The 19324-nt window shown below is 47.3% G+C and overlaps 2 protein-coding genes across 3 annotated transcripts in view; one reads left to right on the plus strand and one right to left on the minus strand.

Annotated features, from left to right (window-relative positions):
- BCL2L1 (BCL2 like 1) overlaps window positions 1–416 on the minus strand; it is a 53494-nt gene extending 53078 nt beyond the window's left edge. For both annotated transcript variants that reach the window (XM_055138195.1, XM_055138193.1), the window contains exon 1: window positions 207–416. The gene's annotated coding sequence lies outside the window, so the exon portion shown is untranslated. The remainder of the gene's footprint in view (window positions 1–206) is intronic.
- A 16342-nt stretch (window positions 417–16758) lies between these two features.
- Window positions 16759–19324, plus strand: part of TPX2 (TPX2 microtubule nucleation factor) — a 54005-nt gene continuing 51439 nt past the window's right edge. Inside the window, exon 1 of the mRNA XM_055139745.1 lies at window positions 16759–16897. The gene's annotated coding sequence lies outside the window, so the exon portion shown is untranslated. The remainder of the gene's footprint in view (window positions 16898–19324) is intronic.

A 19324-nucleotide genomic window follows, 5' to 3' on the forward strand; every position in this document is an offset into this window, starting at 1 on the left:
CGGGTACCCGCCGGGCCACCGCCCCGTTGCTAGGCAACCCTTCTCCCTCAGGGGCGCCCCCTAGACCTTTCTGGGAGGAGGGGTCTCGCCCCCGGCGGCCCGCCCCGGCGCAGCCAATCGGCGAGCCCGCTCGGCACGGAAGCGGGACGGCGAGGGCTCCCATTGGGCGCGGCGCCTGCCACGCACGGGCGAGGCGGTACTCTCACCTGCAAGCCCCGCGAGCCGTGGGGGGCCACATCCCCCCTTCATCGGCCAGGTGGTTTCCAGACGCGAGGGCTCTTCGTGCCGAATTCCGCGTCGCGCCCTCCGGCCGGCCTGCCCCACGGATGGCTCGCGCTCTCTCTTCCGAACGAGCTGGCCTCAGTTTCCCCTGAAAGAGACCGGGGGAACTTGCAAGCTCAGTCACTTCCGGTGCCGCTGCAGCGCGCGCGAGCCCGAGACGCAAAGGGAGTGCGCGCCTTGAGGACGGGCGTCAAGGCTTGGGAGAGCGCGCCCCCTTGCGACAGCTGGGGAAATCGGAGATGCAAAACCTGCCCCCAGACCCCAGAGGAGGTTTACGTTGCCATTTCCGCTCTGCGGTTCATCCATTCCTCACTTTTATGTAAAGGCGTTGCTTTGTAAGAACCTTAGATTTCCAATTTTTCCAACGGGGTAGGCAGTTCACTTGCTCTCTATCTCAGAGTTCTTAACTGTAAAATGGATAAAGCCCACTTGCCTTCGCGGAGTTATTGTGAGAATTGTTAAGAGCAGAAAATTTATGCAACTGCGTATGGCCCGTACTATATGCAGCATAAATTTATTCAATCCATGCTGATCGTTTGGATTGCTGGAAGTAGTTAGGAACAAGATACAGCCCTGCTTTCATGGAGATTTAGTGGAATAGACTCAATTCAATGCCTGAACACTTGTCTTCTATGTGTGAGGCCCTTTTTCCATTAAGGAAGAGAGAGAGAGAGAGAGAGAGAGAGAGAGAGAGAGAGAGAGAGAGAGAGAGAGAGAAGTAAGAAAATGTACAAACAAGGTTATTCTAAAGAGTGGCTAATACAAAGAAGCGATGTTGCAGAGAGGGTGAAGGGCAAGGTGCTAGTTTAGACTGGGTGATCAAAAATGTGAATGCTGGGGCCAGAGCTATAGTACAGGGGGGAGAGCCTTTGCCTTGCAACCAGCTTACTCGCTTCAATCTCCTGCATCCCATATGGTTCCCTGAGCATCATCAGGAGTAATTCCTGAGTGCAGAGCCAGGAATAACCTCTTTAACATTTCCGGCTGTAACCCAAAAAGCCACAATAAGTTAAAAGTGCAAATGCTACCCCCTTATCCAGTGAAGGAAAGAGGTTTTCTTTCATCAACTTTGTAGAGTGACCAGAGTTGGTCTCTTTGGTTTTTGTTTTTGTTTTGGGACCACCCCCGGCAGTGCTCAGGGCTTACTCTTGATCCTGTGCTCAGGGATCACTCCTGGCAGGGTTTGGGAGACCATACATGGTGCTCAGGATTGAACCCAGGTTGGCTGCATGCAATTCAAGGTCAAGGTCAAGCAATTCTGTGCTATTGCTCTGACCTAGGGATGATCATCTATGTAAAGATGGCATAGGTCTTGAAGGATAAGAAAAAGCCATGGGGGCCGGAGCGATAATACATTGGGTAAGATGCTTGCCTAGCATGCAGTCAACCCTGGTTCAACTTCTGGCACTGCATATGGTCCCTAGCACCACCAGGAGTGATCCCTGAGTGCAGTCAGGAGTAAGTCCTGAACAGAGCAAGATGTGACTCAGAAACCAAAAAAAAGAAAAAAAGAAAGAAAAACCAGGGTAGAAGCTTTGGCTCACTGGCAGAGTGCATGCCTCACATGTGGGCGGCCATGGTGCCATCCCTGGCACTGTAAAGACAAAAGAAAAGGAAGAAAATGCCTACTCGGACCAATGAGACAGAAGGGACAGTTTATGCTGTGCATACTTCAGAAGCTGAATGATGTGAGGGTGTGAGGGGAAGTAGTGCGGGAGAGTAACTCTGGCATAAGAGGAACTGGGAACTTGACTCAAGGAAGTAAGTTGGACTTGAACTGAAACACTGGAAAGTGGGGCCATACCCAGTAGTGCTCAGAGGCTGCTCTGGGCTCCAAGCTTAGGGGATTAATGTAGTGCCAAGGACCAAATCATCCCATGTGCAAACCATACACTTAGTCTTTGATTTGTAGAAAATTCTCCAGGGGGAGGGCCGGAGGGGAGTGGGATCACATTTTTCGTGCTCAGGGTATTCCTGTCTCTGTGCTCGGGAGTGACCCCTGGTGGTGCTCTGGTGATTACAGATGGTGTCAGGGATTCAAACCAGGGTTGCCAATGATGAAACAGTGTCAAGGCAAGCGCCTTACCTCCTGTTCTATCTCTCCAGCCTAGCTTATGTGGATTTTTCATCCGTTTTGTTTTTAAGTATATAGGGTGCAAATCTCTTTCCAATTTACTGTTTAATTCCATGGGAAAACTTTTTTTTTTTTTTTTTTTGCTTTTTGGGTCACACCTGGCGATGCACAGGGGTTATTCCTGGCTCTGCACTCAGGAATTACTCCTGGCGGTGCTCAGGGAACCATATGGGATGCTGGGATTTGAACCCGGGTCGGCTGTGTAAGGCAAACGTCCTACCCGCTGTGCTATCACTCCAGCTCCTCGCTGGGAAAACTTTTAAAATTTATCAATCTTTTCTTTTGTGCCATCTGTAGTGTGTGTCATACTTCAAAAGATCTTCTCCAGTTTAGTACTTAGAAACAATTGTTTTCAGCCAGGGAGATGGATTAATGGTCAGGAGAGCATGGTTTCTGCACTCTGGAACCTGAGTTCAAACCACAGCACCACAGGACCCCCAGCCCCACCCCAGCCTAGCATCTAGGGAGTGGCCTTGGAGTGGCCCTAGTGGTCCCTGAGTATCCCAGAAAGGGGCCCTGAACTTCCTGAATGCTGCCTTAAAAGCCCCCACCCCTCAACCATACTCATAAAATGTTCCATCTAGTCTTTACTTGGTTTCACTGTTGACATTTAAATCCTTGTTCCATCATCTGTCACTGTCACTGTCATCCCATTGCTCATCCGTTTGCTCGAGCAGGCACCAGTAATGTCTCCATTGTGAGACTTGTTGTTACTGTTTTTGGTATATCGAATACACCTGGCGATACTCAGGGGTTATTCCTGGCTCTGCACTCAGGAATCACACCTATCAGTGCTCAGGGGACCATATGGGATGCTGGGAATCGAACCTGGGTCAGCTGCATGCAAGGCAAATGCCCTACCCGCTTAACTATAGCTCCAGCCCCTCAGGGGAGGGTCTTAACATACATAATCTGAATTTTCTATTGTCATTGTTTTTGGGCCACACCCAGAGAAGCTCAGGGATTATTCCTGACTCTGTGCATAGGAATTACTCCTGACAGTGCTCAGGGGACCACGTAAGGTGCTGGGAATCAAACCCGAGGCCAGCACCATGCAAGAAAAGCACTCAAACTGTACTATCTTTCTAGCCCCTGAATTTAAAAAACAAAACAAAACAAACAACAATAAAAAAAATCAAATCCTGCGGTGTTAAATTATATCAAGTTAGTAATTGTCACTATGCAAATTTATATTGTGCTTTTGGAGCTCAGCAGAGGGCAAATCAACTCTACCTATAAATAGGGGTTTATTGAACTGTCCCTGAAAAGGAGAAAAGAGAGTTGGAGTGATAGCACAGGGGGTAGGGAGTTTGCCTTGCATGCGGCCGACCTGGGTTCGATTCCCAGCATCCCATATGGTCCCCTGAGCATCGCCAGGAGTAATTTCTGAGTGCAGAGCCAGAAATAAACCCTGAGCACCTCCAGGTATGAGCCATTAAAAAAAAAAGTTATAAGAAAAGAATTTTGCCTGGGAGAGGGCATTTTCGGCACCGCCTGAGGAAACCTTAGAGCTCTACCATGAGAACTTGTACTGTGTCCTAGAAATAAACTGGGATGGCTGGGAGTCTGAGAGGTAGTTTGATGGGCTGGAGGGCAGCTGGAGGCCCACGGGGTAGCCTTTGCATACAGTTTGACCCTCAGGACCACATGTTCTACAGGGAATACCCCCCAGAACACTGAGCCTTAAATAGCCCCTGCACACCTCTGGGTGTGACATGGCTATCCCCAACCCCCAAACACACAACATACACACACACAATGTTGGGGTAGCTGAGAGGGTAGTAATGCTGGAGAAGAATGAACATAAACGTGCACCTGTGTGTGCAGGGCACAGAATCGTCAGTCACCAGGCTTTCGAGTAGAAGGACATGAAAAGGGATGGAGAGACAGTGTAGCAGGCATTTGCCTTCTATGTGACTGACCCAGATTCAATTCCTAGAATTCCATATGGCCTCTCAGCACCACCAGGAATGATTCCTGAGTGTAGAGCCAAAAGTAAGCCCTGAGCACTGTCGGGTGTGACCCCAAAACAAAACCAAAATAAAAACAAAACAAAAAGATGGTTAAAAAGCCTTTGGGGAAAGAAACTTTGCAGTGTTTATCAGGAGCTTTAAAATAGCTCTGGAAGGATCACTGACAAGTGATCTTTGATTGAAATGTAACTTAAGAAGAGAAGTGAAATGCCACCAAAGATTTATTCACAGAAATGTTTATGCAAGGCTTAATAGTATGAGGAGGAGAACTAAATGCTGACTTTAGGAAGGAGGGTGATGGTCTACATGGGTTCAATTTACACATTAAAAGTGTATTTGAAGAAGAATAATGTGGGAAAATGCTCAAAACATAACACTTTATAAAAACAAGTTTTCAAAACTACACTGACAATCATTCTAAATTATAAAAAAGTACATTACATGCAAAATATTGATGATAGAATTATATCCAAGAGCAAAAAGGTAATTCTTGCTGAGTAGTCCAGTTGTGGATGACTTTGTTTTCCTTTCAATACTTTTTTGTATTAAACAAATATGACTATTTTTTTTTAGTTGAAAAACACTATTTTAACAACACATTTGCCGAGATTTAAATGATGAGGACATGCTTATGGTGTAATGTTAAGTGAAAATAGAAGCATTACAAAATTAGATGTGTGACATGATCTCAACTCTAAATACCATGCATGTGAAAAAGGCTGGGAAATCAACACGATAAAAAGGCAAAGGTAAAACAGAAAACCCTGACATAATTATGAAAGAGGATGGAGAGATAGTGACAAATAAATCTGGGAAGATGCTCAACTTCACTTGTAATCAGAGAAATGCAAATGGAAGCTTCTTTGAGATACTGTTCTATGCCCAACAGATTAGCAAAAACAAGAAAATCTGGGTTGGAAAAATAGTACCAGTGTTTTGTTTTTACTTTTTTTGGGAGAGGGTCACACCCAGCAATGCTAAGGGGTTACTCCTGGCTCTACATTCAGGAATTACTCCTGGCAGTGCTTGGGGGACCATATGGGATGCTGGGAATCGAACCCAGATCGGCCATGTGCAAAGCAAATGCCCTACCTGCTGTACTGTTGCTCTGGCCCCCAAATAGGACAGGTGTTAGGATGCTTACCTTGATGCAGATGGCCCTGGTTTCATCCCTGGCATCGATTTTGGTCCCTTGAGCACCACCAGGGGTAACTCCTGATCAAAAAGCCAAGAATAACCCCTGAGCACTGCCTGAGCCTCCAAGATCCCTCCTCACCCTCACTCTCCATAAAAGGGGCGAAATATGATCTAATAAAGGAATCAAGGTTGATTCAAGAATATGGAATAGGGGCCAGAGAGAAAATACAGGGATTAAGGTGCTTGCTTTGCATGCAGGTGACCCCGTTCAATCTGCAGCACCACATGCGGTCTCTGGAGTACTGCCAGGAGTGATTCCTCCACAGAAGAAATATATATATATATAGATAGATAGATAGATAGATAGATAGATATAGCAAAAGGAGTAAGCCCTGAGCACAGTCAAGCATGGCCCCAACACCCTCACGCAAATGTTTCTAGCAACACTATTTGTGATATCAAAAACCTGGAAATTATCCATGTCCATTATAGCAAAAGCAATTAAACAGAAGCATGTATAAACAAGTAGTGATATGTTTATACATTGCAATATGATACACTGAGAAAATAAGAGGATTGAGCAAGATACAGTAGGAAAAAAAAATCTCAGAAACATATTGTATGGAAAAATTTGCTATGGAATAATATTGTATGATTCCATTTATAGCGAGTTTGAAAACAGGCCACACTAATCAACAGACTGTTTAGGGTTTTGTGCTAGTTAGACTCTTCCAAGATAGTTCCCAGTAGCTCCAGCTCCTGGGATTCATATCCTGGGGATGTCCTCACCCACAGCGTAGGGTTTTTCTGGGTGACCGTTAGCCAGTGACACAGGGGATGGTGTGTCACTTCTAAGGCTAGTGTACTTTCCTCCCAACTCAGTCTCTCATCCCTCACTCCCAGGTAGCCAGCTGCCTGTGTTGGGAGAAGCCCCAAGGAGAGGCCAAGTGTGGTGACTGTCACACATGGCCCTGTCACACGAGAATCCTTCTGCCGCAGTCAGACCTGCAGATGACTGCCACAACTCCCACTCACAATGATGTGAGAGCAGAACTGGGTGCAGAACCATTCCATTCTGCCGGATTCCTGGTCCTCAGAAATATGTATGAGACACCAAATGCTTGTCATTTTAAGCTACACTCCAGAGAGTAATCTGTTTTGCAGCCATAGTAACTCAATACAGAGATAGATATCTATGTAGTAAAATGATAATGAATATTGGGGCTGGACAGATAGTACAGCAGGTAGGGTGCTTACCTTGCATGCAGCTGACCCAGGTTGATCCTCAGCATCCCAAATGGTCCCTTGAGTCCTGCCTAGAGTGATCCCTGAGCACAGAGCCAGGAGCCAAGGAGTCAGCCCTGAGCACTTCTGGATGTGACCCCCAAACAAAGGAAAGACAAAAAGAAATGTCAGGGGACTGATTAAATACTCAAAGGGTACAGCACCTGGTTTGCAAGAGCGAGCTCTGGGTAAGCCCTGGGCACCAGCCAGGTGTCCCCTCTCCCCGATATGGTTCCCTGAGCACAGAGCTGAGAGTAGCCCCTGAGCACAGTTAGATGTGCACCCCCACCAATAAAAAAAAAAACAACATTTTTCTTATTAACTTGAATCATACCTAGGCACACATAATTGTAGTCCTATTATTCTTTATACTTTCCTCCATTTTCCATATAGATGCATATCATTATTTATATTTGTATCTACTCATATATACTGGGGAAAGAGTCAAGAGGCTTCAAGCACCTGCTCTGCAAGCTTCTGGTCACAAGTTCAAATCTTGGTGTCCCACATATGCCGAGTGTGACCCCGGCAGCTCTGAGGTCTGGGATCCTCGGTGCTGCTAGCAATTTCTGGTCACTCCACAGCCAGGTCTGTGTGAGTACCACAAAAGGGTGTGACCCCTTGTGAGCCCTGTAACTGCAAAGGTATGCAGATGACACAGCCACTCAGCGCAACCCTGACCAACATATGAGTAACCACCCGAGCCCTACAGCCATCATGTGTGTGACTCAGTGCAGAGCTTCATCCCTCCAGATAATCTCTCTGGGCACAACCCACAAGAAAAGCTGCCAAGCAACAATCCAGTGGGTGGGGCATCTGGCTTGTACACACGGCCAATCAGGCTGGGTTTGATCCCCAGCACCCCGTGTGGCCTCCTGAGCCCTGTGTATTGCCAGGTGCGACCCGAAACAAACAAACAAAAATTGGAAGAACATGTACTAAAATGCTAATAGGGGAGATGTTGCAGCTAAAATATCAGTTATAGTTATCTTTTTTACTTTCTCTTTTTTCCAAATATTATAGATAAAAAGGGATTTCTTGGGGGCAGAGAGATGGTACAGCAGGTAGTGTGCTCGCCTTGCATGTGGCTGACCTGGGTTCAATCACTGCATTTCCGTCTGGTCCCCAGAACACTGCCAGGAGTAACCCCTGAGCATCACCAGGTGTGCCTCCCCCCCCACCAAATAATAAAACATTTATTTTTTTCTTTATTCTTTATTTTTTTTGTGCTTTTTGGGTCACACCTGGTGATGCACAAGGGTCACTTCTGGCTCTGCACTCAGGAACCACCCCTAGCGGTGCTCAGGGGACCATATGGGATTCTGGGAATCGAACCCGGGTCGGCCGCATGCAAGGCAAACCACCCTACCCGCTGTGCTATCGCTCCAGCCCCAATAAAACATTTCTTTTGGAGTGAAAAAATTTAAAAGTACACAACACATATATTGAATCTGTTTACAGATATAGATATTAAGGTTTTACTTTTTGAATTAGAAGATTCCTGAAAGATATATGCACTTTTTGTTTGTGTTTTGGGGCCACATCGGGTGTTGCTCAGGACTTACTCTTGGTGGGGGCTTGGGGACCCTGTGTGGTGCTCGGGACTGAACACAGGTCTGCTGCTTTTAAGGAAAGTACCCTACCCACACCCAGGGATGCTCAGGGATTACTTCTGCTCTGCACTCAGGAATTACTCCTGGAGGTGCTCAGGGGACCATACGAGGTACTGGAGATTGAACCCAGGTCAGCCACTTGCAAGGAAAACTTCCTACCTGCTGTGCTATTTCTTCAGCCACTAGTATTTTTCAATACACAGAAAAAAACCCTGAAATAATAAAGTACCGTGATGTAAGCACTACGCTAGTGCTCACCACAAATGCAGAGGATGAAATTTCACTGCTTTCCTCAAGCTACTCCTAGAAGACTGAAGGCTTGTTGGAGCCTGGTTGCTGCTAGTCCTGCCTGAACTTGCTAGAGGAAACTCTGGGACATTCTCCATCTCCCCCTTCCCAAATCCTGGAAACTGCAGCTCTACCTTTTACGCTACGTGTGAGGCTCTTAAGTGGTGCTCAGGAGGCCTCGGTGACCCTGCCAGCAATTCTGAGCTGACACGGCCTGAAACAAGGCTGCAGGCTCAGACTCTGAGGCAGTACTCAGGAGCCACACTGAGCAGTGCTCTGGGAGTCATACCCAGTGGTTTTTAGAGGACCAAGTAGTGCAGGATGGAACTTTGAGTCAGCAAAATTCAAAGCATGGGTCCCTTCGGCCCTGTTCAACTCTCTGTCTCTATAGATTTGCCCATTATAAAAATGCCCTATGGTGGAATACTATAATATTTGCCTTTATTGGTATTAATTTTGGGCTTTGGGCCACACCTGGTAGTACTCAGGGCTTACTCTTGGCTCTCTGCAGAGTCATAGAACAAAAGGGGTCAACAGTGCACAAGACAAATGTCTCTTATATCTCCAACTCCCTAATTTGCCATTTGGAAAATTATTTTTATCTCATTTATTTAATTTGTGGCTTTGGGAGCGTGGCTGGCTCCATGCTCAGGATTTGTGTATGCTAGGGATTACACTCAGGCTTCCAGCATGAAAAGTGCTCAGTTTTTCTGCAGTCCAACCTTTTTGCCTTTAGTGCCCAGATTTCTTTTACTTAATATAGCATTTCTATTTCATCCATGCCATAATAAGGATCAGTACTTCTTTCCCTTTGTTCTGTTTGAGATTCCTTTCCCCCATTACATGGGGGCCGGTAGGCATCAACCTCAGGCTCCTACATGCCTAGCATGTGCTCCAGCCCCTTGGGATGTCTTTTCTTTTCATTTATTTTTATTCTTAACCACACACAGCGGTGCTCAGGGTTTTACTTCTAGAGTTGCACTCATAGCTCACTTTTACTTTCTTTCTCTTGTGTGGGACCACACCTAGTGATGCTCAGGGTTTACTCCTATTTCTGCACTCACAGATCAATCCTGGTGGTGGTTAGGGAACCATATGGGGTATCAGGGATTGAACTCAGGTTGGCTACATGCAAGGCAAGTACCTACCAGCTTGAGCTATCTTTCTGGCCCTTAAATCTTATACTTCACCTCCCTTCTCTCCCATCTTTTTGCTCCCCTCCCCTTCCCTGCTGTTCTCTTTACTATTTTTTTCCATCTTTTGAGGGGATTCTCCTAAGCAGTCCTCAGGAGGCTCAGGGTCCCCTCCTGGAAATTTTTGGCCAACTTGGCCTATGATTCAATGCCAGAACTCAAGAATGGTGTTCGGGATTACCAGCTCTGCAGTGCGGAGGATTACCTGGGCATCTGTGTGGTGCTCAGGAGTCACTAGAGCCACACCCTGTGGTCCTTGAGGAATAATGTGATACTTGCTGACACCTGGTTATGGTGCATCAGAGGTCACATACTTTGTTGTGGTGTTGGAGATCTGAAATGGCAGGAAGGCACTTGGCATGTGTGGGAAAGCAAGAGATATAACTTGAAGCCTCATGCCTGCAAGAAGGCACGCTACCACTGAGTCATCCCAGACCTCATAATTTATTTTTAATTTTGGGGGAATTTGGGGACGCACAGGTGATGCTCAGTGCTTACTCCTGGCTCTGCACTCAGGGATTACTCCTGGAATGTCTCAGGAAACTGTATGTGGTGATGGGGATTGAAGGGGTGTGCTATATGCAAGGCCGGTGCCTTGCCCACTATACTATTTCTCCTTTCCCCACAATTTCTTTTAGAGGTTGTTTTTTTGGGCCATACGTGGTGGTGCTCAGGTCTTACTTCTGACTCTGCCGTCAGGAATCACCCCCAGTGGGGCTCATGGGACCAAATGGGGCGCCAGGGATTGAAACTGGGTCAATGGCATGCAGAGCAGGCTGTATTATTGCTCCAGCTCCCTGTCTAGTCTGAAAGTCAAATGTTCTCTGATTGCCTTCCCTTATTTTCTGGCTCACACTTTGCATGGTGTCTCGGTAATTTTGCAGGGTAGTATGCTCGTATGGCCGCACAGTTGTATGTAACATATGGACTTCAACGAAGGTGCCAGCAAACCAAGGTGCACCCTTTCACTGTTCTGCTGCACTTTAATTTTGCACAACAGGACAGTCCATCTCCATTTCTCTTTTCAGTTTTTCTCTTACTCTTTTGATGTGTGTGTGTGTGTGTGTGTGTGTGTGTGTGTGTGTGTGGCATCAAGTGGTGCTCAAGGGTTATACTTGACTCTGTGCTCAGGAAACACTCCTTGGCAGTGCTTGGGTACTAGATGGGATGCCAGGGATCAAACCCAGGCTGGTGGTGTGCAAGGCAAGTGCCTTACCCGCAGTACTATTACTCCAACCTTTTTATTTCTATCCTCCCACTTTGCGGATGTAGAGTTCTCAGTGGGATCCCATTTATGGGAATCCCAGTTCAGTATGGTAAGATCCACCCTAACATGGGAAATTGGCAGTTTTTCTCCTGCCGTTTATGCCAAGTAGCACATAAGGTCCCTAAAATGATCGTCAGCTTTTCTAATTTCCTGCTTGACAGATTCTTATGGTCTGCTAGAGCTTTGTGCCACACTGGGTTCAATCGCAGGCACCACAGGGCTTCTAGAGCATCGCTGAGTGTAGCTCTGGAGTTTCCCAAGCACTGTGGGACCTGAGGAGCACTGGATGCTTAGACCCTAGCATTGAATCACAGACCCAGTTGGCCAGGTATGGCAGGAGTGATCTCCAGACTCCCTGAGCACTTTTTGGTAGGTCACACAAAATAAAACAAAACTAAAATGAAAGAGAATCTAAGTGTATCTTTGTATAGTGAACCTGTCACAAACCATCAACAATTAATTTGTGGCTAATCTTGTTTCATCTGTATTCCCTCTTACTTCCCTACCTTGCATAGTCCTGATTAGTTTGAAGCGGAGTCTAATTTCAACCTACCATTTTTATGTTTCAACCAGTGACAGAACACTTTGCAGTTTATTATTTGAAGAAACTAAATCTTTTGTCCTGTGGTTTTCCCCCCCATCCAGATTTTACTGATAGTATCGTAATGGAATTAATTAACCATATTCTAATAAAATGTATTGTAATCCTGGGGCCAGAGAGATAGTACAACAGGTAGGGTGCTTGCCTCATATGCTGCCGACCAGGGTTCAATCCCCATATGAGCACCCCATATGGTCTCCCAAGCACTACCAGGAGTGATCCCTGAGTGGAAAGCTAAGAGTAACTCCTGAGCACTACTGGGTGTGGTCCAAAAACAAAAAATAAAAGTATTATAATATCATAATGTGTTAATATTTAAGATATGAAATATTAATGAAAAATATACTTATATGAAAGATATATGAAAGAAATACTTATACGAAAGATATCACTTTATCACTGTCATCCCGTTGCTCATCGATTTGCTCAAGCAGGCATCAGTAACGTCTTCATTGTGAGACTTGTTGTTACTGTTTTTGGCATATAGAATACGCCACAGGTAGCTTCCCAGGCTCTGCCGAGGGGGCGAGATGCTTTTGGTAGCTTGCCGGGCTCCCCAAGAGGGGCAGAGAAATCGAACCTGGGTCGGGTTGGAGCGATAGCACAGTGGGTAGGGCATTTGCCATGCTTTACACACACAGAGTAAAGTCATGTCACCCTGTGGAAAGCGGCTATCACCCCCACTTTGCAGACCAGAGGCTGGCAAGGAATACCCATGGGCATGTGGAAAACAGAGGGAAAAAGTAAAATCTTGGAATTGGAGTGATAGGACAGCAGGGAGGGCATTTGCCTTACACAAGGCTGTCTCGGGTTCACATCCCGGCATCCCATATGGTCCCCTGAGCACCATCAGGAGTGATTACTGAGTGCAGAGCCAGATGTGACCCCTGAGCATCGCCCGGTATGACCCCCCCAAAAAAAAAAACAGATGTGAACGCCTTCACCCACACAGCTTTGGTTCCAGTCAGTGGCCCGTGCCCGTTTAGACCCTTCTCTCATTCAATCAAAATAAAGCTGGGAGATGGGGCAGGGATGAGAGCTCCCCTTCCTTCCTGGACTGTGATTTAAAGTGCTTTGGTTCCTGAATATTCTGGTGAAGTTCACAAATATTCTGAAAATGGACAGGTGGGTGCCTTTAGGAAAAAACCCCAAAACCTCTTCCCCTAAAGCTGACTCTTCACCCGAGTCTAGCGCCCAGTTCTACAAGCTAAGACACAAGATTCATACCTCAAGCTCTAGAAAAGGTACCAAACTCTTAAAAAAATAAATAAAAACATTAAAAAGTGCAACAACGTTGTATGTTAAACGGGGGCTCAGAATTGACCAATGAATGAAGTGGCATCTTCCGGACTGACACGCAGAGCCTGTCTCCATGCACCTTTGACACTCCCTAAGGAACAGATAATATATACAATGTATACCTTTTTGCATTTATTGAACACAGGGTACCATAATACAAGATGTGTGCTCCACCACTGAGCCACATCCGCTGACCTGTCTAATTTTTTTTTTTATCAGATTCTCAGTTGTTTTTTTCTTTTTTTGGGTCACACCCAGTGATACTCAGGGGTTCCTCTTGGCTCTGCACTCAGGAATTACTCCTGGCGATGCTTGGGGGACCACATAGGATGCTGAGGATTGAACCTGGATTGGCTGCATGCAAGGCAAACCCCCTACCCACAGTACTCTAGCCCCAGAGTCTAGTTTTTGTGTATTTCCTCCTCCATCTAAATTTTAGAATTAACTTGACAAGTTCTATGACAAAACTCATTGGTATCTTTATTAGAATTGCTTTGAATATATATATACATACATATATATATATATATATATATTCTTTTTTGCTTTTTGAGCCACATCTGGCAGTGCTCAGGTCTTATGTTTGGCTCTGCACTCAGGGATCACTCCTGGTGGTGTTTGGAAGACCATATGTTATGATGGGTATCCAAACCATTTGCGCATGCAAGGCAAATGCCTTGCCCACTGTACTCTCTCTCCACCCCTTAACAAGTTTTTAATTTTCCTAAAATGTATTAGGTTAATTAAAAAAAACTATGTTTTGGTTATTATGAACACCAACATTTTTATTCTGGTATTGCTATTTTTCATTCTTTTTCTTTAAAAATGTAAAAGTGTTTTTTTTTTCTTCTTGGGTCACACCCAGCGATGCTCAGGGGTTACTCCTGGCTCTGCACTCAGGAATCACCCCTGGCGGGCGGTGCTCAGGGGACAATATGGGATGCTGAAAATCGAACCCGGGTTGGCTGTGTGCAAGGCAAACGCCCTACCTGCTGTGCTATTTGCTATTGCTTCAGCCCCAAAATGTAAAAGTTTTGTCTTTTAGTTTACACCTAGCAGTGCTTGGGGGCTGCTCATTGTGGTGCTCAAACCAGGTGGACTGTATGCTCAGGCAATCATATTAACGCTTGAATTAACACTCTGGCTTTTATTGCTACTGTTTTCTAATTAATTGTTGTTTTTGTTGTTTTATTTTTTGGGCCACATATTGCAGTGCTCAGGGCTTATTTCTGGCTCTGTAGCCTAAATAACTTCTGAAGCTGCTCCGGGGATCATATGCAGAGCCATGGATTGAACAGAGGTCAGGTGGCTGCAAGAGCCTTTTCCCTGGTACTATCTCTCTGCGTAGGACCAGATCTTAGTTTGTAACCCATCTTATCCACTTACTATATGAATTAGGACAAGTTTATTTAACTTCTCTGAGTTTCCTTCTTCTACAGGGATGATGAAAAACACAGTGATGTAGTTGGAATTAACTATTAAACCTCACACAGTGGAATACTATGCAACTATAAGAAAAGATGAAATCTTGCAGTTTGCTGCAACCCAGATGGGACAGAGGGTATCATGTTAAATGAAATAAGTCAAAAGGAAAAGGTCAAATACCTGATGATCTTGCTCAACTGATATATAGAAAACAAAACAAGAGAATAGACAGTATCAAATGATGACAGACATTTGAACTTAGGTTACAAAAACTCTGAATACCAAATGGAGGCAATGAAGAGATGAGCTAGAAATAACATAACATAAATAACAAAAAATTCCCTTTCTACCTTTGGTGGGGTCCAGTGCAGTAACTGTGTACTTCAAAACCATAAACGCTGATTCTATTGTAACCATGCTGCTTATAGTAATTTTTTGTTTGGTTTCCCTTGCTCTTTGTTTTGGAGCCATAGCAATTGGTGCTCAGGGCTTACTTCTTGCTCTGTGCTACTCTAGCCAGGCTCGGTGACTGTATAGGACACCTTCTAGCTTACTATTTGTCTGGTCCTAGTAATTTTAATTTATTTGATGTTTGTGGTTGTTCATTTTTTGGCCCACACCCAACAGTACTCCCGGTGGGCTCCAGAGTACTGCACTGTAGCACTGTCGTTTGGTTGTTCATCTATTTGCTCCAGCAGGCACCAGTAACGTCATCATTGTGAGACATGTTGTTACTGTTTTGGGCATATCAAATATGCCCCGGGCAGGATACTCTCGGGGTACCTAGTAATATTTAAAAACTGAATTAAATTTATAAGTCTTGAGCACTTAGTAAATCACGACTTTAAGCCAGAATTATCAGAGCGTGGACAGGATAAGTTTTTTTTTTATTTAAATTTATTTTATTGAATCACTATGTGGAAAATTACAATGCTTTCAGGCTTAAGTCTTAGTCATACAATGCTGAAACAACCATCCCTTCACCAGTGCCCATATCCCACCACCGGAAAACAAACAAACAAACAAACAAACAAAACCACAGTACGCCTCCCATCCCGCCCCCCCCCCCCGCGCCCCCCCTTATAACTGATAAATTTCACTATTTACTTTGGTTACATTCAATATTTCAACACAATCCTCACCATTATTGTTAGGAGCACCCCACTAGAGTCAGACCTGTTGTGAAGGGAAATGAGGTTGCACGGCCGCTACTGCTACTGCGGCCGCGCAGTTTTGTATTTCTGTACTTTAACAACTAAGTCCAGGGAGATTTCTTCCGGATATTGGATCATTGCAAGCTTGTAAATCCCATCTGTGGTCGTCATAATATGGCGGTCCCCATGCCCTTCATCCACGGGAAGGGACAGGCGCGAGAGAGAAATAACCTTTCCCCTCCTCGGCGGGCATGGGGTTGCGGCTTGGTTCTCAGGCTGGAGACACTCTGCAAGTAGCTGTCCATGTTGAATTTGGTTCAGTTGGGTCTGGATTCACGGCCGTGCAGCTGCAGAGGAGCCGCACATGCGTGTGGCCCCCGGGGTCACATCTCAGCGGAGGGAGGGGCCGGTGCCTCCCACCTTCCCAGGACAGGATAAGTTTTGATTTTTGTTTTGTTTTGTTTTGTTTGGGTCACACCTGGCTATGCACAGGGGTCACTCCTGGCTCTGCACTCAGGAACCACCCCTGGAGGGGCTCAGGGGACCATATGGGATGCTGGGAATTGAACTCAGGTCGGCTGGCCGCGTGCAAGGCAAACGCCCTACACGCTGTGCTATCGCTCCAGCCCCAGGATAAGGAGTTTTGAGACTCCACAGCTGTGGAGTGTTAAGTTCCAGGCAGAGAAATCCACCTTTAAAGTGAATTCCTACAGTCAGGGAACAATGTTCATTGTTCAGGGGAGAATAATAAACAAAGAATTTCCTTCCGTGAAAGTTTTGGGGAGGTCTACGACGCGGACTGTTCTGGTAACTAAGTAGGTTTCCCAAGGCTTCTTTAGGTACCCGCTTTGCCAAATCATGGAGCACTCGGGGTTTAGCAAGTAATTTCCTTACTTTCTGATGTTTTTGGGGGGAAGAGAGGGGCTCGCGGAGTGACGCGGGACTACATTTCCCAGAAGCCTCTCAGCAGGCCATTTGTTAGCTCGCGTCCCGACTTCCGGCGTCGCCGCGCTCCCCGCGGCCAATCGGAAGGCCGGCGTCTCTGATTGGTGCGTTCGACTGGAACCTCGGTTCAAATTTTCAACCGTACCGACGGGGTCCGGAGCGGGGTCAGGCTGGCGCTTCGTTGTCAGAGGCGAGGTGAGCCGCGGGCCGAGCCGCCTTCCCCCACGTCCCTGCGAGCGGCTGGACGTCTCTTCCGGACTCCGAGCGCCGTCCCGGCCGCCTTGGGCCCGGGTTCTGAGGCGGTGTGTGGGGCCGGGGAGCGGGCGGCGGGGACCCGGGGCGCCGGGCGGCGGGGCCGGGCGGGCGCCGGCCGCGGGCCCCGCTTCTCTCGTGACAGGCTTTCGCGGCGCTGGGGCCGCTGGAAGCGGGATGCGCCCTGGGAAATGGCGGCCTGAGGTGGCGGGCGGGGGGCGTCGCTCGGCCGGGCGGATCCCTCGCCTCAGAGGGCCCTTGGGTCGGGGCGGGGTGGGGGGCGGCGAAGGGACATTCGGGCCCAGAATCGCGAGAGACACTCCGGGGAGGGGCGGGCGACCCGCCTGCAGCCCGGCGTGGGACGGAGGGAGCCGCGGGGGTCGGCCCCGACCGCCGCTTTTGACCCTCAACCCAGGACTTTGGAAGAGTCTTTCCTCGCGCCGCCGGAGCAACTGTCCGAGGATGCCGGGTTTCAAATCGGGGAGGGGCCTTCCTGGAGGGGAGGGAGGAAGAGAGAAAAAAAGTTTAAGAAAACAAATCTCCCCCGGCACCCGTGTCTGTCGTGCCTCCTCCCCCGTTAGGACCTGTCCATCCCGCTGTCCCACGTGCTGGGGGGGCTTGGGGTATAGGAGTCCGGCTTTCTTGCTTTAGGGCTGTTCACCTTCCCTGCCCCCATTTTCTCCCCCCCCCAATTTTCTTGACATTGTGCAGGGGGGCTCCCCCCCCTCTGATTCTACTTGCTTGGAGCCTCTGGACAGCATCCGGCCAGCCTCTGGGTTTGGACTCCTCCCTCGGATGTCAAAAACGAACTGGTGACTGCTGGAATAGAGGACAGTCGTAGGGCCTGAGCGTGTCCAGCCACCGGTTCCGTCAGTCCCCAGCATCCTGGGTGGTTTGGGAGTACTGTCGGGTGTGGTCCACACTCAGTGTAAAGTCGCCGCTCTTGAGAACTGATTGGCCTTGGGGTTCTTTGCATGATCGGTGTTAGGTGCTGTGGCTCGGCTGGTATGATGTGATGTGGGATGCTCTCGGGTGTGTTTGAGGGCAGAGGACTGGTTCAGGTTGATGGGTGACATTTTGGAACTAGACAAAGCAATCATCAAAAAAAAAAAAGAATTTTTTTGGTGGGGGAGGGGTGAGTTGGGGCCTCCTGGTTGGGCAGGGACCTTAAGGGGTGCCCGAGGATGAACTGTGCTGCAAGGCGTTACCTGCTGTACTGTCTCCAGCCCGCCTCAGCTGTTCTAGACTGCCAATGCCCTTACAGTTTAGAAGTGAGGGAGGCCCCTGACGCTAAGAGGGGTTCACTTGGGGCCGGAGCGATAGCACAGCCGGTAGGGCGTTTGCCTTGCACGCGGCCAACCCGGGTTCGATCCTCGGCATCCCATATGGTCCCCCAAGCACCGCCAGGAGTAATTCCTGAGTGCAAAGCCAGGAGTAACCCCTGAGCATCGCTGGGTGTGACCCAAAAAGCAAAAAAAAAAAAAAAAAAAAAAAAAAAGAGGGGGTTCACTTTGTGAAGCCATTGGACACAACCGGGCTCTTGACTGGCGGAGTTTGCTTAGACCAAGACTAACGCTGCTCTGCTACACATAAATCAGAATGCAACATGAATATTTTTCTTCTCAGGCTCCACTTTAGAGCTGTTGACTTGGGCAAATGGGCCGAGGTGATCCAAATGAAATAAACGTGCAGGTGTAGAAAATTGAATGTTTCCAATTAGGTGGCAAACCTGTTTTGAACTTCAAAATCATTTAAAATAGTTACTTTCGCTGGTCTTATGCTTAAATCTGCTCATGAGGTCTTGTAAAAAGTTTACATGACAATTAGTGTTTCAGACCTACAGCTTCACACCTTTCAAAGTATAGGCCACCATACCATAGCTATCACCATGGAAACATAAACTTTTTAAAAAATATCTTTGTTCTTCACTGTTGAATTGATTACCTGGAGATATCACATGCCTGGCTGAGGTCTCACACATTTTAGTTGTAATTTTCATCGGGGTTCGCATAATGTGGGTGGTGCTCACATGCTCTGTGTTCACATGCTGAGGGTCGTGCTCCTTTGGTGCTTAAGCATATGCTTGCTTGGATCCATAGTCTAGCTGGAGTGCTCATTCATATTTGGGCTCAAGTGCTTGATGGAGGTAGCTGTGATGGTCACGTAACATACTTGCCAGGGATTTGTGCTCCCTGGCTGTGGTGCTAGCTTATTTTTCTGGTGGTCATTGGAGCTCGGGTCTCTTAGTTGTGCTCACATACATCTGACTGTGATGCCGCTGGGAGTCAGCTGGCAGGGATCACAAGATAGCAGAGATGTCTGGATTGTGTACCGTGCATGTGGCAGCACTAGGGTTTGAACTGGTGACCTTAGCCTTAGACTGCAAGCCTAGATATAAAGGCCGGCAGTCTGAGACACTGAATTATCCCCAGGGTTCCATCATGACAGATGGAGGGAAGCTGGTTGGGTCACATCTG

Source organism: Sorex araneus, chromosome 5 (assembly GCF_027595985.1).
Source record: "Sorex araneus isolate mSorAra2 chromosome 5, mSorAra2.pri, whole genome shotgun sequence".
Taxonomy (NCBI): Eukaryota; Metazoa; Chordata; class Mammalia; order Eulipotyphla; family Soricidae; genus Sorex; species Sorex araneus.